Source organism: Protopterus annectens, chromosome 10.part0 (genome assembly GCF_019279795.1).
Source record: "Protopterus annectens isolate FY-2018-M chromosome 10.part0, PAN1.0, whole genome shotgun sequence".
Lineage (NCBI taxonomy): Eukaryota > Metazoa > Chordata > Ceratodontiformes > Protopteridae > Protopterus > Protopterus annectens.
In genome coordinates this window covers 1,763,733,618-1,763,758,931 of record NC_056744.1, presented here as the reverse complement: position 1 = coordinate 1,763,758,931, position 25,314 = coordinate 1,763,733,618, and positions in this window count along the sequence as shown.

The following is a 25,314-nucleotide window of genomic DNA, read 5'->3' as shown; positions in this document are numbered from 1 at the left end:
GTATGTGTTTGACAATAATGACCTTAGATATATTATTTCTGCTATTATTTATGTATTTCATTTGATCACTATATGACATCTGATGTGTTCACAGTCAGTAAAGTGCTGAGTCATTGCTTGCTCTACACCTGAAAGCAACTAACTAAAATATGTCAAACTTGTTATTATGTATAAATTCATTCATTTAATTACACATCTGAGCATAATCATTAAAGTAAATATTTTTGTGTCTGTAGGTGTTATAATGCTTTTGCACTATGTGTGTTTGAAAACAATGATCTCAGATACAACACTGGTGCTGTTATTATATTATTTTCTGCATTTAATCACAATAAGACATGCAGAGTGTATGCATTTAGTAAAGTGCTGGGTGCAGTTGTACATGTGTAAATGTACACATGCCTGTGTATCTGAGTGTGAGTATGTGTCTCTGTGCATCTACATGTTTGTGCTTGTGTGTGTGTGTGTGTGTGTGTGCCTGTGTGTGTGTGTGTGTGTGTGTGTGTGTGTGTGTGTGTGTGTGTGTGTGTCTGTGTGTGTGTGTGTGTGTGTGGTTGCACATGAGCGTATGAGAGTTTTTTATATATGTGTGAAAGACTGGGGGGATTCAATAAAGCCTATATGGACATTTTTCCCATGTAGGCATAGTGTCATGGAGCTTACACAGATGTAAACAGCTCTGCGGTTCAGTAAACAGAGCTGAGGGATGTGCACAAGCACACCAACACAGAAGTGTCCGTGGCCTGCAAATCACCTCATAAGCAGGTGAATTGCATGCAAATGAAGGTGTTAGAGTAATCCAGCAAGCAGATAGGCAGTCCTGCAGACCTGCGTTGGTGTCCAAAGTGTACACGGAGAAATTCCATGTACAGGATGTAAAACAGACAACAAGGGCTGTAAAAGTGCAGTTAGGGCAGAAATAGCATAAGAGACACAGATATGTGCAAAACTATGCCCTGTGTGTCCAAAACGTAATGGAAATTAATTACAAAAAAAATTATTTTTTTTTAATACCCAGGTTATGTTTGTGCAGCGTGCCACAATGCGTAAACATGCTGTTATGCAAAAAAAAAAATTAAAAAGTGTAAAAATGAAGGAAATTAAATATGTCACAATAATGCATTATAGGGAGGGATCGGAGGCACGAATTAAATGGGTGCGGTCCTCTCCGATAATTTCTATTTCAGTAGAGGAACCAGGCAGGGTTGTCCGCATTTCCCTTTGGTGTTTGCATTATATTTAGAACCACTGGCGAAGAAAATAAGGGACTCAGAAATTCAAGGATATAATTGGTATGGTAGTCAGGAAAAGCTGCCTCTATTTGCAGATGATATTATTCTATACACGACAAAACCAGAAAGGGACATTACAGTGTTGTGGAACATTTTAAGACAGTTTCAGATGTTCTCATGATACAAAATTAACAAAGCTAAAACAAAAGCAGTAGCGGTAAATTATATACCCACACACGAACTGGTCCAACAATATCTAAATTTATGGGGACATGATAAAATGAAGTATTTAGGAGTATGGATTAGAAATTACTCTGTTGTGGCAGCTAAGGATATGTGGGAAGACACTAAACAAAAGAAAATACAAAAATTGAGAAAATGGAAGTTTTGTTATATGGATACGGATACTAAGATACAAGCCATTAAAATGTTTTTCGTCCCTTTAGTCTTATAGACAGGTCAGGCATACTTTTATCAACCGGAGGAGAAATTGTGGATAGCAATTAAAAAAGAGCTGAAGGATTTTATATGAGAAGGGAAGACAGCAAGGGTCAAGTGGGATAAGCTGATTCTACCAATAGAACAAGGTGGACTAGGATTACCTAATTTGAGGGGGTATTTTAGAGCAACACAGTTAAGGCTCTTATACATAGCACAAGCAGAAAACTATAATTCAAAGTGGAAAGGAATGATGATGACACAGGGAGGAAGCTCAAGTAATAAGGAGAGATTGGGATTTTGGATGCAGACTCTTAAGAACAATCAAAACCATACAGAGTATTATATTCATAAAATAGCAGGGAGTATTCTAAGAACAAAACCAGTATGAGAATGGAGAAAAGAGATTTTGCCAATAGGGTTAACTGTGGTCAGGGATACAAATAATAGGAAGAGGGGGCTGGGAATTATTGGAGAAAATTGTCAAAGGAACCAAGGTATTGGTAACAAATAACTTGAAAGGGAAAGGTAATAGAATGGGAAGAGGCCAAAAATGTATTTGGACTGCAGGTTAGAGATCGCCTTCCCTATCAATGATTGATATCAGTGTATAGGTAAAGGGAAAAAATAGGGGGCTCCTAAATGAAAGAGCAGCACTGGTAGAGTTTTTAATAGAATGTAGAACAGAAGCTGCCATTAAAAATGGAATAATTAGTAAAGTACATAAAATACTGCATGATAATTACAAGAATCAATCAAAGGAGCTTAGAAAGGATTGGGAAGAGATACTGTATAAGCAATTCACAAAGAGACAATAGGGGGATATATGTATATCTCCTAAATATGCAACAAAGTCTAGAAGATTTAGGATTTTTGCCTGGAAATGTTTACATAGATATTTTATACCCCAAGTAGAGTCCAAAGAATTTTTCCTCAGGTGGATAGCAAAATGCTGGAGGTGTGATGGGCAAGAAAAAGGTGACTGGGAACATATTTTTTGGAGATGTGATGAGCTGGCAGACTTTTGGGATTCCTGCGGCCTGCTCTGTCAGAGATGCTGGGTGGGTGGATCGGACTGATTGGGGAGATGATTTCTTTTTGAGTTATGCTACACAATCAGAATTGCCTAGTAAAGCCTTGCTGAGTCTAATTATGGCGGCTGCCAAAAAAAGCAATTACTAGAAAATGGAAATCAAAGTCTAGACCAACTGTACTAGAAGTAGTGAATACAGTAACTGAAATAAAACAACTGGAATTGGGATCTTTAGGAATGGAAAGGAGCAAACTACATAGAAAAAAATGGGAATTGTGGGAAAAGTATATGCAGAGCAGGAACGCGGTTTAAGCTGCAGGATTTGAATGAGCTATATAATGCTTAACTGACAATGACTAGAATGTTTATAAGTGATTAGTAATGTTTACAACTACAGTTGTTTCAATGGTATCTGTGATGTAAGTTCATTACAACTAAAGTGATTTCATTTTGTATGTTTTTCATTTATGTAAATGTAAGATTGCCTTTGACACATGTGAAAATTTAATAAAGAAGTTGGAAAAAAAATAATGCATTATAGGACCTTGCATGAAGTATGTACAATGGTAGACCGCTGTGATTGCTAAGGAGTCAGGGCCTTGAATAGTGTAGTTTCCAGGTTGTGTGCATGCATCACTATGCAAATTAACTGGGGTTACTGAATAGCAAAAATGGGTATCCATGCCCACAGATCCCATCCGTGTAGGCCCAGAACCATTTTGGTGTCCACAGAAGAGGTAGCTGACATCAAAAGGGGGTGTGTCTGCATCACTTTAAGCTCAATGGAGCTCAGCGGCACCTGTTTGCATGGTGCATCACTCTGCTGAGCAGGGGGTGTGTCCAGTGCCTGATAGGTTTTCTTTACCTTCAGGTTGCGTGTTTCATCGAGATGAGCGTGCTTGCATGGTGCAGTGCTGTGCTGAGCATGCCCATCAATGGGGGATGTGTCTAGTGGCTGCTGAACATTGTTTATACCTGTGATGTGGGTTTGCATGCTGCTCTGCAGTTCTTAGCAAGGAAGACTGCCAAAAAAAACTGTCTGGGAAAGTCAGTCATATATAAATTACTGATTACGCCTGTTCCACTTAAACTGAGCTATTAAAACACCTTAATGATGTACTTGGCAGGTGGGATGCATCTTAGGTAGCCAGTCACACAGGCTGCACCTACAGCAGAGAACTAGAAAAGTTGCATACACCCTACAATCTGATTTGCATCAGACAGAGTTAGCCCTGAACCACAGGTCTTTCAACTGCTGCATTCGCAAGGTAGGTACTCTCCTATACAACACATGTACGGGGTACTAGACTATGGTAGCATATATATGGACCTGCTGCATGTATGCAAGGGAACAGAGTGGGCTACTGGGCTGCTTGCAGAGATGCAACAGCCACTTGGGACAACAGGTACTCTGTCCAATACTGAGTGCCCCATAATATTCACTAGGTCACATGTCTGGAAACCCCATTGCATTATGCAAGGGAGATGCCAAAGAGTGGGGTCATAGGACAGACGTACGACTGTCTATATCAAAGTCCCCTACCCCCAACACATCAGTGTTCCCATACAACTGCAGTAACAGAGTATATTTGCAAGGATATATCAGCAGATCACACAATTCCAGGGCTGTGACATAGAACCTGGCCACATGTCATATTTTTCACAAAACGCAGGGGTCACAGTGTATGTCTGTATGGTGTTGATAGTGTAAGGAATAACACCTCTCTTTCTGGTGGCTGGTGTGGCTCACTGGGCCAGGGACCATTAGCATGGGTGATAGTTTGAAACGGGCAGCATCTACACCTTTTGCATGTGAGGTACTCGTATGGTAGGAGTCCCCCAGACTGTCATAATGCCACAATCTGTTACTGCAAGAAAGCTGGATAAAGCCAGAGAAAATGGGGAGACAGAGGGCCAAACCTACAGACAGACATTATACATGCTCTGAGTAACCTAGAAGGTGGCTAGCATAACAGCAGGTTGCTACAGGTCAGATTACCTGCAGGATGTAAAGGTCATCACTTAAATGTCTCAGTACTTACAACAATTCAGTGGACTGTATTTTATAGTATATTACTGGAAAACCACAACTGTATGTGGAACTGAGCAGACATATGGGGGAGAATGCTGGACATTCTGCAAAAATACGTACAGTGAGAGGTATGAAGACTGTCACCCTGTGTGTGGTGTTACATCCTTTATCCCAGTCACAGCATACCTCTCAACCTCTTACAGCAAGAAATCTGGGCAAAGCCATGAATAATAGTGGGCCAAAGGTCCGATAGTATGGCAATTTTTAAATATTGCTCTTACACACATAAAAGTTGATAGAATAAAAGGTTTTGCGTTAGCATTAATCTCCTGATGTGTATGGAGTCAGAAACTCAAATGTCTGTCATTATTTGTTAACTTTAGTCTATAATGATTTGCCACTAATGTGCCAGAAACCCACAATGCTATGCAAAATAAACCAAAAATATGATACAAAACCCTGGACATTTTATTACAATTTGTACAGGTGATAGGTATGAGTCTCATATTACATTCAGCAAACAGCCGGGGAATGCTTTGGACAATATCAGGGAGGTGCTGGACTGTGTAAACAAGTGCAGCAGCCAATCGTCTGCAGCACACAAAATCCCAGACTGGAGTACAGGTAGCTCTGGACTCGAGTCACCTTGTAAGTACTGACAGTAACAATGGGCATGGTTTTACACTTAGCTAACTTGAGCCCACATTTGTTGCCTCTTCCGCCAAAATAACTGCTATGTGGAAATACATCTGTGCATACAGACACATACATATACATATCTGTCTCTCCCTATCCCCCTCACACGATTACCATATCTATCAGTATGTGTCACATATATGATGATATATATATATATATATATATATATATATATATATATATATATATATATATATATATGGATTCACTTCATAACACTGAAAGCTCAAAACACTGAAAATGAGAAAACTTCATAATATAGAAGACCAAAACACTGAAACTTCAAAACACTGAAAACTCAAAACACTGAAACTCAAAACACTGAAAACACATATCATACATATACTGAGTTTAAACAACATAAATCATAGCACTTTCCACCAGTTGTAAGCAGGGGGGCAAACATCCCTGCACCCTCCACACCCCCTGCTACTTATATATATCAACTCCAAGATTGCACTTCATTACACTATAATGGCATTATAGCCACCCGTTCTCACTGGCCCCTCAGCTATGTCATCATTTATGGTTGCTGAAAAATACAGTTTGGCTCATCCTGCCCTCAGAGTATTAACCTGTGCAAGTACTGAATCCACTTCACTGCCCTTATACCCTGTCATACACATTTTTTTTTCTCAAGGCATTACACCCCCCACTATACTCAGCATCAATGTTGTGTAAGCGGGACACTCTCATACCCTGTCCCTTCACAACACTGTTAAAATCCCTCTTGGGGTGCATACTAGCCCGATGAAGTAGGGAGTTCCTAGAACACTCCTTCTTGTATAGACAAGTAGTTATAGTTGAATCAGGCAGCTTATTTATCAAAACATCCAAAAACTCTATCGACTTATCTGACCATTTGGATGCAAATCTCAAACACTTAGTGGACTCATGCAATCTATCAATAAACATCTCCAAATCTTCCACTGTGTGTGTGTATAAGGCTTTGGAGGTTAAAAAAGTGGGTGTGAGGATGGGCAATGTTGAGAATAGAACTGAAGAGGCTGAACTGAGATGGATACTTAAGCTGGGAGCTGATAAAGGTTCAGGATTAAATACTGTTGTCTCCATAAAGCCTGTATTAAATAAGAGAGGTTTGCTGAGGTAAGAATATATGTAATTGGAAGTGGTTTTGTGCTATATCTGTTTACGTATAGGATTCTATATGTTAAATTTATGTTTTAGAATGCTTCGATGCTTTGATGTTAATCTCCCTTTAAGGAGAGATGTATGTGGGCAGTGATGTCACTATGTTTTAGTATGCTCAATATGGAAATGTGTGAGCTGGGGTAAAGGAAATGAAAGGATTGGTGAGTTCAAACTGTTCTTAAACTCTTTTTTTCATTATATAAGTGTTTTATTGGTGCAATGCTTTTATGATATCAGTCTGAGGAAGCCATAATTTGTATGGTGAAAGCGCTTACCGAATTTTATTGCTTTATTAAATGCAGTTCGTCTTAAACGTTTGGGACTGTCTATGGTTGCCGTGCTGCTAACTGTTGCTGTTGTTTGCTTTTACCCATTTCTATAGAACTACACATAAAACTCAGTACACTTATCTTGAGAATAATATGCCAGTTGTAATGTCACTGCCTCAGGTATGTACTATCACCCTATTGTGTGTGAACAGGCATATTGGAGTAATTGCCTCCTATATAGCAGGCTGCATAGTCATTCATAACTATAAGTGCAAATGTGTTACTGTTTGTACAAATACACAGCTGAGATTACCCAGTCTATGCACTCTAGTTAACTGCTCCGAAATGGAACATACAACTATTCTACTCTGGCTAAGCATAACAGTTGTGTCTAGAGCAAAATTGCAGCCCTTAACATTCTTAGGGTATATATGATCCATAAAACAACAGTATCACACTTACCAGGTACAGGACCATGGACCCTGGCCACACCTGATGGATCTATGAAAATGTAAGGGAGCAATACCAAATGTTGCAGTGTTACAAGGTAATATGTGTATATATCCACATGTACAGTAGCTAATGTGATACTGTCTAAATTGCTGATACTCTGAGTATGTGTGTCCATCTAAGCATTAAACCCAAACCCCCCACAATGCAGATAGACCTGACACCCATGCACTGGTATGCATAGCCTGCCACAAAGACTGATACAGTATTACACTGGTGAACACAGTAAGTTACCTGGACGCTTCTCTGATGTGGACGTTGTCACACCCACCTCCAGGATGCATGCTGTAATGGATGCTTGGGAGCTGGTGGTTGATCCTAGGTTCACCAGGAGTTCATCTGTGAGGCCGAGAGTGGTTGTTCTGTTGCACGCCCTCCACTGGTGGCAGCAAGATCCCTGGCCACAGCAACTGCCCTTTGATGTGCAGCACTGACCATATCTGTGGCCCAGTGTTGGACCTGCTCGTAGGTCCTGTCCTGTTGGCCAATTTGATGAACTGCCCTGACAAGGTCACCCCACAATGCTACATGCTGGTCACAATTATGGCGACCTCTAGAAAGCAGAATGTGATGATGCAGTCTGAGGCCATCCAGTATAACATCATTCTTTGCAGCTGTGAATGGTGCATGTCTCCTGCGATATACTGTTCCTGAAAGACAACAAGAGGGGAACACATTACAGGACCAGATACATGGACATCCACTATGTACAGACCCTGAGCAACCAAAATGGGCTGTACTATCCACCGCTCCCTCACACGTTATACCCCGCAGTCTAGCAACACACTACGTGTGGCTATCACCAAGATAGTAGCAATACTGGGTATGTCCCTGTGTGCCGTGACAGATTCTGCTCTATGTCTCTCCACCCATCACTGCAGTATACTGTGGTATGTCCCCTATGGGCAAATTCCCACTAATATATCATGCGGCCACTGTTGGACAAATAGCTGTGTGCTATTACAACAACCATATGGGGGCAGTCCAGCAACACCAGTGTGTCACAATGTCAGAAAGCAATGCAAACCTGCTGTAGTATATGTTCCCTGTAGGCATCATACCTCTCAACTGTACAGATGTTTGCGGAATGTCAACGTTTGCCTCATTGATGTGGTCCTTTTGGCACAAACATGTAGATGTCTGACAAATGGTTGGCCAATCATTGATGGCTGCTGTCAGAAAATAAATTGAGACTTGTCACACACCAGACCACCCTCAGAAATCACTTATGCTACAGTAATATCTGTTAGTCTATTCACATTCTTACTTTGCATGACCAATATGTATACTCTGTCTCTGAGTTTGGGCCTGTGTCCCTCCATTAATTATAGCTTTGACCTGACTTCCTGCAGTAGGGGGTTGACAGGTATGTTAGGCATAGCTCTCCACCAATGAGAGATGAATGTCAATGAAACAGGGATTTAGCCAGAGTACATTAGGGACAGTCAGGTTCACTTTTATAATGTTAGAACTATTTATGTGTGACATTGACAGAGTGAGAGGAGGTGAATTACAGTACATTGTCTGATGTTACAGGAGTGTACACCCTTACTTATTGTCACTATGTCTAACATGTTTTCCACTAGCTTTACTACAACAGCCAACTGTTGTAGGAGAGAGTGACAGGGGCAGAGCTGAGATATGACTCAAAGCAGCTGCTGGACAGCCGAGTATTACTGACATGTTAATATCATAGATCTACTACAGGCCTACTGTTGTAATCCCTGTTCCCCATACCTCCATCCTCCCATCTGCTTCCCATTATATAGAGGCATATATTACATAAGTCTTCCTCTGCAAATATCTTGCACTTATATTGTCTGTGTGAGTGAAACAACATACAGACCTGTTCCCCATAAGCAGTTGCTTGCCTTTTGTGGGTAATGCTCATTAACAGGTAATTGCCTCTGCACCAATCCTTGGGTCAGACTTGCTAATTGCATCCAAAACAGCTGAATTGTGTTATCATTAGCCAATGACATGGCACCACAGTGCAATATACAAGGCCTTCATGTAGGCCTAGGCCCCTTTCCTAATTTTTGAGATGGACATTAGTGAGGTGTGTAGACTACAGCATCGCAGAGTGTAGGAACCAATACTGTCCTCTGTAGGGATTTATGAATTATGTCAACAGTTTTGCCTGATATATTTGGTCAGTGTCCCATGGCATTGTGGTCATCTGGTGGTTCAGTGTCAAGCATTGTGGGTTGAGGTCCGTAAAGGGAGAGAGACATATGAGTGTCAGATGTCGTACCCATCACACTATGTATGCTAATGCAGTAGCTGCTATCCTATCAACTGACTTTGTAGGGGCAAACTGTTAAACATGTCCATATCTCTGGGCCTTTGCCCCCCCCCCTTATGTATGATTGTGCGCCTAGGACACATGGAGGGAGTGCGAACACTTTGGAGGACAGCAAGCTGTATGTGTAACTGTGGCAGCAGTGGCAGCCTTGTCTTTACAGCTGAGCCAGGGTTGTATCCTTTGCAGTCCAATGAAGGCATGTGCTTAGGGTACATCTGTCATGCAACAGTGCCAATAACAGTGTAGTAGGCCAAATATAGTTAGGATATATGAACATGTGCAGGGTGTCCCTACTTGCAGGTCTTTGACTTGCAAAAATGGGTAGCAGATAATTCAGTAGCAGTAACCTGTGGGGATTAAACTTGAATGACTCAGTCATTACTTGCTGTCTTCACAACTATGTAATTGAAGTGCAACACACTGGATTTGAACCCAGGACTGTATGTGGCAAAATGTACTGTATACAAGGCATTTAACAGACTGAGCTACTGATCCAGCACTGCAGTAGGTGTATTTGCAATATATATGTGCAGGTATACAGGCTGTGACACATGTCTGCACCCATCAATATATGCATGGCTTTCAAAGGCAGTTTTTTTTATGCAGCAGGGTCCCAGTTGAATGTATGTACTTTGCCATTGATGCCTTAGCAGGTGTGTTTAAAGATGTTGTTGATTGAAGGGTACATTTATCTGCTATCCCAGGCTTCATGTACTTCCATTATTATTTATTTGGCTGTGTACTGGTATATTTTTGCATCACAGTCCCGGGTACACTCCCATTTTCCCTTTACATTTAATTTCAGTCTGTCAGTGTCAGTCAGTATGTTTTGCTGTAAACACCTCTTTTAATTAAGATCTTTGTGGTGTAGTGGGTTAATACACTAGGCTGTAGATGGTAGGGGCCTGGGTGTGAGACATGGTAAAGGTGATTATTTTGTACATGTGAGAAACACATAAGATTAAAGCTCATTTAAGTGGATTGTGAGGTGCAGCACTTCACTTAGCCCGTGGAAATCCATGCTAAAATATTTAAAAGAAAAGAAAAAGGGGGTGATATGACAGTGGTGAAATGGGGGCAAGCAAGGGAAAAACTTAGTGAAAGGCGGGTAGGAATGTGTAGGAAAGAGCCACAGCTTTCCATTTCTTATACAGCAACAACTGTGCATTTTGACAGATTTTGTAGATGAATTTGGACTCTCAAACCCCAAAGAGAGGGGTGAGGACAACATGAATGTGTTGTGAAGCCAATTGGACCAAATTAGTTGTGTCCAGTGAACAAGTGTGCGAAATGGTGAACTTTGTATTGGGGATTTTTTTTATGGGACAGATGGCCATTTTTTTTTCAGGAGAGAGTGGAATGTTGGGAAAGGGACATAGGTACGTGTGGGAACATGGGTAGGAGAGGATGCACTAGCAGACAGACAAGACTGCAGACAGGGGTGGTGTGTGACACATAAGGGGTAAACACCTTGGATGGGGAGGAAGTTGTGGAATCTGAGACACATGTGCCTCCAGATGGCAGCAGTGTGAATGATATCCCCACCCATGGGCAGTCCACATTGCCCCTTCACTGCCCTGAAGGTGGCTGTGCTGGAGTCTGAGCACCAGGGCCAGCCTGCTCCACCAGGTTGGCCAGTGTGCCCTCAATCTGGCACACGCATGGTTCATATGTCCGCTGAATGATCCTGTGCACCATGACCAGCAGTTGTCTTCTGGTGACAGCAGCCCTGCTGCCACCATGGGCCCCGTCCCCTGAGGTGGTTCCACCAGAAGGTGGTGCAGGGGCAGCGGAGGGGACACCACCATCCTGGGTCCCAGGCATGCTAGGAACTGGTGCCATGGCCAGCTGAGGTAGGATAGGCGGATGACCAGGAATTGACCTATCCAGCTGCACTGTGGCGACGGATAGGTTAGTTATGCCCCAAACATTGTTAGTAGTAGCAGCATACCAGAACACTGGAAATAAACCGATTACAAACCAATGCATATTATGTGAAACACAACAATAAACAACAGAACAGTCAAAATGAAAACAGTATGCCAGTAATATTTTCAGCATAAGGCCAACAGAATTGCTAAATCAAACATATATATTAATATGCAACCATTATAGTACATAACAATAATAAAACACATGCCCTAAAATAAAGTTTAATGTAACAATGTACATTAATAGTAAACCATAACAAATGAATAACAATAATAAATAAATGAAAATAAGTGGTGGGGGGAGAGAAATACAGTCCATTAATAACATTATAGGCTATATAGTTGACAACAGTACTATTATCTACTCTACAGGTCTGTCCTTTCTGTATGTGTAAAAGTCCCCTATAGGTGTTGTAGCACATACATACCTCTCAAGCTATCTACATGGGACCATATGGGCCAAGCAGTAAGAACTGTAGCTACACAACTATACAGAATACTTGCACATCATGTGGACCTATGTAACTACCAAGGTGTACTGTGGGCTGATGTAATGATACTTTGCAATTGTGGTAATCATTTGTATGTTAAACCTGTGACAGATGGATTATGCACTACTAATTACATTACCTGACAGTGTGACACTTGAGAGACATGGATGTGTACAGTACAGAAAGTAAACAACTATCACACCTTGCTTGACAGGCATGCATATATAACCCAATAGCAGTGACTGCACAGGACATGTGCATAGAATGTATTAACTGACTGCAGCAACTTTTAACAGACACTCCAGGTATACAACACAACCATACCAAGATTCCACATTGTATTTATTTTATTATTATTATTATTATTATTATTATTATTATTATTATTATTATTATTATTATTATTATTTCCTTTATTTTATGCAGTATTATCACAATCCTGGTAATGATTTTAACAATCTGTGACATCTGAACACACAATTATGTACTCATAATATTGGGTATCTCACCCATTTATCTGTAGTTCCTGTGGAGAGAATGGTATCTGTAATCATCATGTGACTGATACTGTAATATTTTTGCCAGGCATGGGGATAGAACCCAATAGCAGTGGCTGCAGAGGACATCTGTATCAGATGTATAATAGACTGTAGCAACCTTTAATAGACACTCCAGGCATACAGCCATACAAAGATTACACATTTTATTTATTTTATTATACTTATTTCGTTTATTTTATGCAGTGTTATCACATTCCTGGTAATGATTTTGACAGTCTGTGACATCCAAACACACAATTTTGTACTCATAATATGGGGTACCTCACCCATTTTCCTGTAGTTCCTGTGGAGAGAAAATCAGTCATCATTACGTAACTGATTCAGTAATATGTATTATTATATAGGACTGGATTCGAACCCTGGTCTGTGTGTGCCAAAATGTACTTCATAAAGAGCTTTTAACAAACTGAGCTACTGAGTCACTGCTGACGATTGATATTTGCCTAGAGCTCACCTGGAATCACACTATGACCTGGTAATAGTACTACAGTTTTATACTAGACTGCAGTGACAGTTGTACACACATGCATGAAATTCAAGCATGACAGAGATACTAGGTAACCTATACATTACTAAACAGAAGGCAGGCGTACACAATATATTGTTAGTGGGTTGAAATATCTGTAAAGTCAACAAACAATATCAGATCATGGGTTGGCTATCTCACCCATATACTTTGCTTACCTGCTGTTTATTGAAGATAGAGCATTATGTGAACAATATATTTGCAGTGTACAGATATTACAGTGTTATACTTGACTGCAGCACCTTACCTCACAGCCTGACTGCATATATCTGAAATGCTATGGTTATAACAACACACTCTTGATGTACACAATTTACCTTGCTGTTATTGGTATTGGTTAATGTAGTACAGCTGTCATAATTGTATTATTGCAAAACAGCTCGAATTCTACACTTATTGCACAACAGCATTTATTAGAGATACCTTTATGCACTTACTGGTATAGTTTTGAGTTTTTATTGCACAACGGTTGTCATACTGCAGCTGTAATTCTACAGTTATTGCACTACAAACATGTTTCAGATTTATTATGGTTAATCCTCTACTTTTTCTTGCTTATTTGACTATAGGTAGCAAAATACATCTGACTCACCACACTCATGGTGCAACCTGGCCAAGCACCTTGCATGTGTCTCAATGTTGCGAGGCTTCTCCTGTGCAGCTGTTGGGAGAGAAGCACACCATTATGCATACCAGTTTAGCAGACATTCAGTTTAGATATAGGTCAGATAGAGGTATGTGTACTTACTGACGTGGGGAATTTCCAGCCCAAGCATCCTGGAACCAGGTGGCTAAGAGATCCCCCTGTCGATGCTTCAGGTTGTCATAGTTGTGATGGACTTGCTCACCTGTGCAGGGGATACCCGTCACACCAGTGAGTTCATGTGCCAGCTGGTCCCAGGCCTCTGCTTTGCGCTGTGAGCCCTGGAACTCCCCCTGCAGCAGCCAGTCCTCATAGTTTTCCACCAGGAGTCCAACTATGACCCTGGATTCCTGAATGCCCCACTGCTGCAGCCAGAAGTGCACACCCTCTACAATGCCAGCCATAGTCGCCACACAGGTAGAACTCCAACAGATTATGTTGTATTCCAACCTACTGAACTTTATATAGCATATTTTCCTGTCCTTAAATACCATTGGGCAATATTTAAAAATGTGCAGCTTCATTTAGCACCATGCAGACCAACTCAGCTAATCACTGAATAAACTCGCAGAACCCTCCCCATGCTTAGCAGTGCTTAGCAGAGCTTAGCTGAGTGTAGTGGGCCAGTATTTAAAAATAATTGGCATAATTTATATTTCCATAATAAATGCTTATTTTCTCTTCAAAGTATTCAAACCCTACACCTACTGCACATGTGGCCATTAGTCTACCCACTTAGCTACATGGATATGTGAAATTCTGCTATACCTTTACATATAATTCTGAGCAAAGTATAAGGCATTGCTGAGCCCCACACCTCACCTCACAAACCCGCTCAGCTATGTTTAAACTTGACCTTTAAGTAAATAATTAAATGCATCCAGTTTCTATTTTTAGATGTCTGGCAGGTGTCTTGGCACAGCTTAGCATTGCTGCCCTCCACCCTGTGCAAATTTGCTTTTAAAAAAAATACATTGATATAATGCAATTGGACAGTGTAGGGAGTGTGTTACTCATCTGTGGACACAGTTAGCATCACACTCCCTACAACACTGATTCATTAGCCATGTTCCATGGCTCTCCCTCAGCAATGTGGCATAATTAATATGCATGGTGCGCTGCTGAGGGGGAACTGTGTACACAGACATGGTAACATTCCATGTAGGGTCTACACTATGCCTACACGAAATTTATTAAATCTGGGGGAGTATCTTTTCCCTTCTACATCTATCTGTTGTGTTCATGTATGTAAGTCTCTGTGTCTGAATGAATGTATGTGTGTGCATCTATGTATGTAAACATTAATAATTACTTACATAACTTAAATTTTGGATGTAAAATATCTCCTCCAACACCAATAGCAGATCTTTAAACTGACTGAAATATACTCCTTGAACATGTCAGTTCATAACCACCATCATAATCAGAGCTAGATGATACTCCAGTATCGGGTAGTGTCAGTTTTACAGTGGTTCCATCTCTCAGTGATTCACCTGTGAACACACCAGCTCAGAAATCCTAGTGTAAGTCTGCCCACCACCTCAAACATAGTCCAGGTGCAAATGTAATAGAACAGTGTTACCCAACACTATGGGTAAATATCTTACTTCGTGCAGGTGCTCTTGCAGGCTGTATCCCTAATGTTTCTAAGATATCTAAAAAACACATACTGTTAGATGGTCAGTGAGTTGCTTGGAAAATGAAATTATTTATGTAAATATAAATATTGCAATACCTACTTGGACATTTCCTACTGAGATCCTAGGGGTATGTTTCATCTCTGCTGTGAGGTGTAGCATTACAATGTGGGACTATACAAATTTTGTATCTCCTATCAACCTATCCTCCCATGCAAGGCAGACAGCTCTTTTTTCAGCAACATGGGTGATGTCAGTGGTCCTAAAGCAGACCTGCTCATAACTGCAGCATCAATGTGCACCACAAGGACATTGATGCTGCAGTTAAGCCCAGCACCTGCTCAAAACTTATAGCAAGCACTTATAATCGAAGGAAGGACACTCAGCAAACTTGGAGCTACAATATATAACATCAAGTATCCTGTTTTTTTGTTTATTTTGTTCTTTATTTCTTTGTTGTTTATAGCACTTTGTGTACTGTGTATTTTTTCTAGCTAGTTTCACTGTGTGTGAGGTATTAACTGGAAATTGTCCACTCTTATTAAGCATCTGTTGGGTTGTTTGTTTATGATAACTTGTTGCAGTTAAACTCTTTTTTTTTTCTAGTGGCTCCTTTAGCTGTTTAAAACTTTCATTTAAAGGCTCACTGCTGCTTTTCAGCTGTGAGTAACATTTCTGCAGTTTGTTTCCCACCCTCACTCCCTGTTGGTATAGTGTTTTTATAGTTAGTGGCTTTGCAGTTGCCCGCCCCTAGTGTAAATTTGATCTGGGACCCTCCTCCCAGTCTAGTGTCATTACCTCATTCTACCCAGTACAGGGAGAGCATTTTTGAAGGCCAATCAGCTTAGTTTCTGCTACTCCTTTCTCTCTTTCCTTTCTGTCTTTTCAAAAAAAAAATAATAATTATCTGCTTTTACTGTATTTGTGTTTTTTCCTACTTTATTTTGCTTTTGCGTCATCTAAAAAGTACTCAGTTGTATTTATTACTGCTTGGTGTAACTCATTCTAAGCCTTTTAGTTTAAGCACCTGGGCTTCAGACCAGTTTTACATTAGGAAGGTTTGTGGTCTGCACTGTAGTGGCAGAACAGGTAGCTTACATCCTTCTAAGTTGGGAACTGCTGATTGAGGGCTCAGTGTCTGTTATTCTAAAAGTGTATTCATTCTGGTTTAAGCACTTGGGCTTCAGGCCAGTTATTTTACATTAAGAGGGTTCATGGTCTGCACTCTTGTGGGAGGAGAGGCTGGACTCTGTCCTTCTGAGCTGGGAATTTCTGGTTAAAGCTTAAAGTGCCTGCATATCTGAACTGCTTCTTACTGAAACTGGTACACCTCGTTTGCTGTAGCATAGACTAGATCCAGGCCTGCTGAATCTAGCTTTGTTTGTATAACTTGAGCACTAATCCAGGCATTCTTTAAAGTATTCAGTTATATTTATTACTGCTGGTAGTAACTTGATTAAAGTGTAGCTATCATTTCTAAGTCTTTTGGATTAAGCACTTGGGCTTCAGACCAGTTGTTTTACATTAGGAAGGTTTGTGGCCTGCACTGTGGTGGCAGGACAGGTAGCTTACATCCTTCTAAGTTGGGAGCTGCTGATTGAGAGCTCAGTGTCTGTTATTCTAAAAGTGTATTAGTTCTGGTTTAAGCACTTGGGCTTCAGGCCAGTTATTTTACGTTAAGAAGGATTGCGGTCTGCACTCTTGTGGGAGGAGAGGCTGGACTCTGCCCTTCTGAGCAGGGAATTTCTGGTTAAAGGCTTATAGTGCCTGCATATTCTAACTGTTTCTTACTGAAATTGGTACACCTTGTTTGCTGTAGCATAGACTAGATCCAGGCCTGCTGAATCTAGTTTTAGTTGTATGCTTGTTGTTTGTTTATTTCCCTGAAACGCTAATTCCACCTAAAACGCGGCCTTTTAGCACTTCTGTGGATCCCTAGTGATATCTGCATTGCTTACTGTACTTATTTCCTTGTTTCACTTGAAAGAAAGTTACTTTTTGTCATTTTTGCATTTAAGTTACCTGTAACACATTGCATTTAAGTTACCTGGCACTTGCTTACTAAAGCAATTATATAAGTCAGCTCTAAAAAATTAAAAGCACTACACCCTCACAAACTCCCTTGAGTACCTTGTTCCCCATTGACCCTTTTTTTCAATTATAAAGGAATTCCCAATACTATTCTAGCATGTCCAAAGGTCAGTTGTCAATCTCCTCTCTGGTCCAGCTGGTGAATCTGGGAATCTTGAGGCAATGTTACAACTGCCTCATGTACACAGACAACCATCTCCTCCTCCCAACAAATTCCAACACATGTGAGAGATGCAACCATATAGCCAAACTGGAGGCTAAGCTCTCTCAACTCAGTACTGGCGTAACCAGTCAGGAAAAGGAAACCACACTCACTACAATTCCAGTCTCACATAGACTTACCACGACAACAAACCAAACACATAAACACACAAAAACATACTCGGAAGCTCTAAATAAAAATCTGCCTAAGCAGCAGAGACCTCCAAAGCAGACACCCAAGCAACCGCTACCCCAAAACAAAACACGTGCAACACATAGCTCACAAAGCCAGTGTGCCGAACAGTCACAGCCCTTAAGGCTAAACAACACACCTGATACACTTGTAATAGGTGACTCTATCTTCAGGCACACTGACGTCCCGCTCACCAGGCTGAACAAGGAGAAGGTCACGGTGAGCTGTCTGTCAGGCTCTAGGATCCGCCACATAAACAAGCACTCAGGTCACTCCAAGGCAAGTACAAATATGACTCAGTCATTGTCCATGCTGGTGTGAATGACCTGAGACGTACCTCCCTGGACTACATGAAAAGAGACATAGAGGAGCTCTCTGAGCATGTAGCCCAGGCCGGTATGACCCTGACCTTGAGTAGCATCTTACCCTCACCAAGAATGATGCCACAATATGAAGACAAGATGATCAATTTCAACAATTGGCTTAAGTGTTGGTGTCATTCAAAGGGGATCCAATGCCTGTCAGCCTGGGATGACATGCTCGACAAGCCACGATGCTTCGCTATGGACGGCTTGCACCTGTCACCCCTGGGCTTTCGGATATTGGCAAAGGCTCTTGCTACCCCCACAGTGCCTTTTTTAGGCAAGGCTCAAAAGACAAACCCACCTCCATAGGTATCACAAGGGATAAGAAACTAAGAGTAATGCTACTCAACGCCAGAAGTCTAAACCTCAAGATGCATGCACTCGAAACTCTCCCTAGTATGGAGAACATCGATATCTGTGCAGTAACAGAAACCTGGTTCAAGGCTCCCGAGAGCACCCCAGCACTACCAGGTTATACCTCATACCATGCTTTTCGGCCCCAAAACTTGGACCGAACCACAAAAGGAGGGGGAGTATCAATATTCATCAAAGATACCCACACCTCCAGGTTGGTGGCACAGCATGAAGCATCAGAGACTATCCATGTGCAACTAACTGTGGGTAAAACTGCCTTCCAGTTTATAGCCTGCTACAGACCACCCTCCCAAACACAGGAACACCACTTGGCCTTCCTGAGAATACTGGAAAATATGAAGGTCTCTCCAAACACCATTATATTGGGCGACTTCAACTACCCAAACATAGACTGGGAGCATTACTCTAGCTCCAACACCTAGCCCAAAGGTTCCTAGAATTTATAAACTCAAATGCTATGGAACAACTTGTTACCACTCCCACAAGAGGGGAAAACATACTGGACCTGATCATCACCAACATGGGGACACTATGCTCCAGATCAGAAGTGTATCCCTCACTGGTAAGATCAGACCATAAACTAATCTCACTGGATATTCACATCCTGACTCCACCCCCTGCCCAGAAAACCACAGTGAAAAACTTCTCTAAAGCAAATTTCACACGCCTCAAAACCGAGGCGAAATCCTTCAAAGCCCCCGGGCCTGTGAAAAATATGGCCCAGACCGCAGAATCCTTTATAAACGCATTCTATGAACACCTTCAGGAATGCATGGATCATGCAATCCCAAATAAAACCAAGACCCAATCCTCCAAAGGCAGATGTCCTGTCTGGTGGACCCCAGCCATAAACAAACTATACAATAGAAGGAGGAAGCTACTACATGATAGAGCAAAATCCCAAAAGGGAAGGCATCTCTGATCAGTATTAGCAAAAACTACGGGCACTCATAAAATCGTCTAAGGCCAGCTTGAGAGAAAAATTGCACAGGACACTAAGGATAATCACAAGGCTTTCTTTAGTTATGTTAGGAACCTGGGTGGGAATTCCCAGATATGCTCAGAATTAGTCCAAAATGACAAAAATACACGAGCCCACAGACATTGCCAACATCCTAGCTGACATGTTCAGTGCAAACTTCTCCCCCTCTCCCCACCAAAAGGGCAAATATCTATCCCAACAGAGTGCTGCCCCCCTGACATCTCAGATGCTCAGGTAAGAGCCGCCCTCTCCAAAGCAAAAAACACAGCATCAATGGGACCAGATGGTGTCCCAGGCTGCGTCCTACATGAACTCCAAGAAGAGCTAAACCCAAACATAAAACTACTGTTCAGTCTTAGCCTTACTACAGGATATGTACCCAAAGAGTGGCGTACAGCAACAGTGGTCCCTCTCCACAAAGGTGGTGCCTCAACGGATCCTGGAAACTATCGCCCCATAAGCCTGACTAGCTTGCTCTGCAAAGCTATGGAAAGGATCATCATGGACCTCATAAATAAAGATATTGGGGACCTACAGACACTGGATCCTACCCAGTTTGGCTTTGTTAAGGGCAGATCCTGCCTCTTAAACCTGGTCAATTTCTTTGAAACAGTCACCAAGGCCATTGGCGAGGGAAGGTGGTCCACACAGCCTACCTGGACCTCATAAAGCCTTCAATACAATACCCCACTCAGGCATTATAGATAAGCTCACCAGCTTAAATATAAACCCCTATGTCACTAGATGGGTTGCAAACTGGCTCAAGGACAGAACCCACATGGTTAGAATTGCTGGAGCCATGTCAGACTCCAAACCAGTTACAAGTGGCATCCCACAAGGCACAGTCCTGGGACCTCTCTTGTTCGGTATATATTTCTCGGCAGTACAGGCCAACACGGAAGGACTGTGGCTGACCAAGTTCGCAGATGACTGCAAACTGGGCGCCATAATCAACTCTCCAGCCGACACAAGCATCCTCCAAAAGGGCCTCATAGAAACAGACAACTGGTGCCAGAGCCATGGCCTCAAGCTAAACGCCAAAAAGTGTATAGTCATCCCCTTTGGCAAAAACAAAGTGCCCACAAATTGCCACATAGGTGGTAATCCATTAAGTACAGAAGAAGTCATTAGGGACCTGGGGACCCAAGTTGATAGCAATCTCTCATTTGACAACCACGTGGCCAAAGTGGTTAGAAAAACATTTTATATAGCCCACCTAATCATGAAGGGACTCACATCTAGATCAGGAGAGGTCATCGTGCCTCTTTACTCATCCCTCATCAGGCCCATAATTGAGTACAATGCCCTTTTGGGATGTACCTTACCAGACACCTGCAGCAACTGGAAAGACCCCAAAAGTACCTCACCAAGAGGATCAAAGGGCTCAAACAGATGCCATATGCTGCCTGGTTAAAGAAACTCCAGCTCTACTCAGTGGCATACCGCCTGCTCAGAGGCGATCTGTGCCTGGCGTATAAAGCCATGTCCAACCGGAATTAATGGACATGCTGCACCTCAGAAAATCAAATCCCATCGAGCTACGCTCGAGACTTGAACCTCAGCACTGAAATAAATAGGACATGCTGGAGGGACAGATTCATAACCCAGAGGCTCCCTTCACTCTGGAATAAAATCCCAGTCCAGGTTAGGCAGAGTCCCACATTGACTCTCTTCAAGAGGAATCTTGATGAGTGGATGGGAGATCGTAGGTTTTCCCCGGCTATCACTTCTGTGTCACTGTTAGACAGAGGCACAGTATACTAACCTCAAAAAAAGGCATAGCAAAATTAATTTAAAATGGGTGGCGAAAGCCAAACACACTCTGGCTAGGCTTATAAATGCCCTAGGGCAGATAGCCTAGTATGAACCTATGAACCTATAAACCCTAGCACTAGACCCTCCTGTACTGTACAGAAGGACAAGACTCTCTATTCAACCTTACCAGCTATCCAGTAAAACAGCTCACTGTACCTATCCAGGCATGTCCAAAAGGCAGTTTCAGGTGTACTCTCCAGTCCAAATGGTGAATCTGGGCATTTTGAGGCAATGTTACAACTGCATCATGTACACAGACAGCCCCCTCCTCCTACCACCAAACACTAATACATGCAAGAGATGCAATTATACAGCCAAACTGGAGGCTAAGTTCTCTCAACCCAAGACTGGATCAGATAGTCTAGAGGAGAATTGAAATACTTGCATCGCCCCGCCAATCTCACATAAACCCATTAAACCAGCACCGGCACAAAACATACGTAAATACACAAAAACATACTCAGAGGCTCTAAATAAAAATCTGCAAAACCAACAGAGACCTCCAAAGCAAACATCCAAGCAACCTCCACACACCCCCCCCATCACAAACCATGAAACACATACTTCACAAAACCAGTGTGCCATGCAATAACAGCCCTTAAAGCAAAATAACATACCCAACATACTAGTAATAGGTGACTCTATAGTCAGGCACACTGATGCCACACTCACTAGGCTGAATAAGGAGAAGGTTACTGTTAGCTGCCTGTCAGGTTCCAGGATCCGCCACATAACACAAGCACTCAGGTCACACCAGAACAAGTACAAATATGACTTTGTCATTGTCCATGTTGGTGTGAATGACCTGAGCCGTATATCCCTGGACTACATGAAAAGAGAAATGGAAGAGCTGTCTGATCACGTAGCCCAGGCCGGTATGACCCTGACCCTGAGTAGCATCCTGCCCTCACCAAGAATGATACCACGGTATAAAGAAAAAATTCTCGATTTCAACAATTGGCTAAGTTTCTGGTGTCATTCAAAGGGGATCTAGTGTCTGTCTGCCTGGGATGACATGCTCGACAAGCCACGCTGCTTTGCTAGAGATGGCTTGCACCTGTCACCCTTAGGCTTTTGAATACTGGCCAAGGCTCTTGCCACCCCCAAGTACCTTTTTAGGCAAGGCTCAAAAGACAAACCCACCGCTGTAAATAGCACAATTAACAAAAAAACTGAGGGGAATGCTACTCAATGCCAGAAGTCTAAACCTCAAATTGCATGCACTCGAGGCATTCCTCAGTATGGAGAAAATCGATATATGTGCAGTAACAGAAACCTGGTTTAAGGCTCCAGAGAGCACCCCAGCACTACCATGCTACAACTCAAACCATACATTTTCGCCACAGAACCCAAACCGAAATACAAAAGGTGGGGGCATATCCATATTCATCAAGGATACCCACACTTCCAGGTTAGTGGCACAGCACGATGCTTCAGAGATCATCCACGTGCAACTAACAATGGGCGAAACTGCAATTCAAATTGTAGCTTGCTACAGATCACCCACCATGTCCCAGGACCCCCATTCCACATTTCTGGAAACACTGGGAAACATAAAGGTCCTACCAAACACCCTAATATTGGGTGATTTCAATTACCCAAACATTAACTGGGAGAACTACTCAAGTACTAACTCCCTTGCTCAAAATTTCCTAGAATTTATAAACTCAAACACTCTGGTTCAACTGGTCAACACTCCCACCAGAGGTGACAACGTATTGGACCTGGTCATCACCAACATGTGTGACTGGTGTTCCACACCAGAGGTCAACCCCTCGCTGGTTAGATCTGACCATAAACAAATCACTTTGGATATCCAAATTCCGCCCCCATCCCCGGACAAGAAAACCACCGGGAAAAACTTTTCAAAAGCAAACTTCATGCTACTTAAGACTGAGGTGGAAAGTTTCAAAGCCCCCATGCTGAAGGATAACGCTGTCTAAGCTGCAAAATCCTTTGCTAATGCATTCTACAGGCCCCTACAAGAATGCATGGATCATGCCATCCCAAGTAAAACCAAGACTCACTCCTCCAAATAAAGGAAACCAGTCTGGTGGACTCCTGCCATAAGCAAGCTATACAATAGAAGAAGGAAACTAGTACAGAAAAGAGAAAAATCCCAAGAAGGGACAACATCCCTGATCAGTATCAGCAAGAAACTACGATCCCGCATAAAATCATCCAAGGTGAGTTTTGAAAGAAAAATTGCCAAGGGCTCCAAAGATAACCACAAGGCATTCTTTAGCTATGTCAAGAATCTAAGTGGCAATGCTCAGATCTGCTTGGAGTTAGTGCAGAATGGCACAAAATACACTGAACCGACCGATATCGCCAACATCCTGGCAGACAGGTTCAGCGCAAACTTCACCCCCTCTCACCCCCAAAAGGGCCCATAACCATACCAGAAGAATGTAGAGTCCCTGAAATCACAGGCACTCAGGTTAAAACAGCCCTCTCCAAAGCCAAAAACACAGCATCAATGGGACCAGATGGTGTCCCAGGCTGCGTCCTACATGAGCTCAAAGATGAACTAACCCCTGACCTAAACACACTGTTCAAACTCAGCCTCTCAACAGGCTATGTACCCATAGAGTGGCGCACACAATGGTTATTCCACTCCACAAAGGTGGAGCCACAACAGACCCCGGGAACTATCGCCTTATAAGCCTGACTAGCTTGGTCTGCAAGGCTATGGAGCGCATCATCATGGAACTCATTAACAGAGACATTGGGAACCTCCAAACACTGGACCCTACCCAGTTCAGCTTTGTTAAGGGCAGATCATGCCTCCTAAACCTGGTGGACTTCTTTAAGACAGTTGCCAAGGCTATAGACGAGGGAAATGTGGTACACACAGCCTACCTAAACCTCGCTAAGGCCTTCAACACCATTCCCCATTCTGGTATTATAGACAAGCTCACCAGCCTGAACATAAGCCCCTACGTCACAAGATGGGTTGACAACTGGCTCATGGACAGAACCCACACGGTGAGAGTTGCAGGAGTTAGGTCCGACTCTAAACCGGTTACAAGTGGCGTTCCCCATGGCACAGTCCTAGGACCCCTCCTGTTTGGCATATACTTCTCAGAGGTACAGGCAAGCACAGGAGGACTATGGCTGACCAAGTCCACAGATGACTGCAAACTAGGGGCTATAATTGACTCTCTGGCTGACACAGACATCCACCAAAAGGGTCTCACTGAGACAGATACCTGGTGTCAAAATCATGGCCTCAAGCTAAAAGCCAAAAAGTGCGTAATCATCCCCTTTGGAAAAACAAAGTACCCACAGGCTACCACATAGGTGGTAGTCCCCTAAATATGGAAGATGTAATAAGGGATCTAGAGACCCAAGTAGATAGTAATCTCACCTTTGATAATCACATTGCCAAAGTGGTTAGAAAATTATTCTATGTGGCCCACCTAATCACAAAAGGGTTCGCATCCAGATCAAAAGAGGTCATTGTGCCCCTCTACTCATCACTCATCAGACCCATCTTAGAGTACAACGCCCCATTTGGGATGTACCTTACAAGACACCTGCAACAGCTGGAAAGACCACAGAAGTACCTCACCAAGAGGATCACTGGCCTCAAACAGATGCCCTATGCAGCTTGACTGAAGAAACTACAGCTGTACTGAGTTGCATACCACCTACTCAGATGATCTCTGCCTGACATACAAGGCCATGTCCAACCCAGAATTGATGGACATGCTCCACCTAAAGAAAACATTATCCCCTCGATCCACACGCTCTAGGGATCTAAACATCACCACAACAATAAATAGAATGTGCTGGAGGGATAGACCCTGTCCCAGAGACTTCCCATGCTTT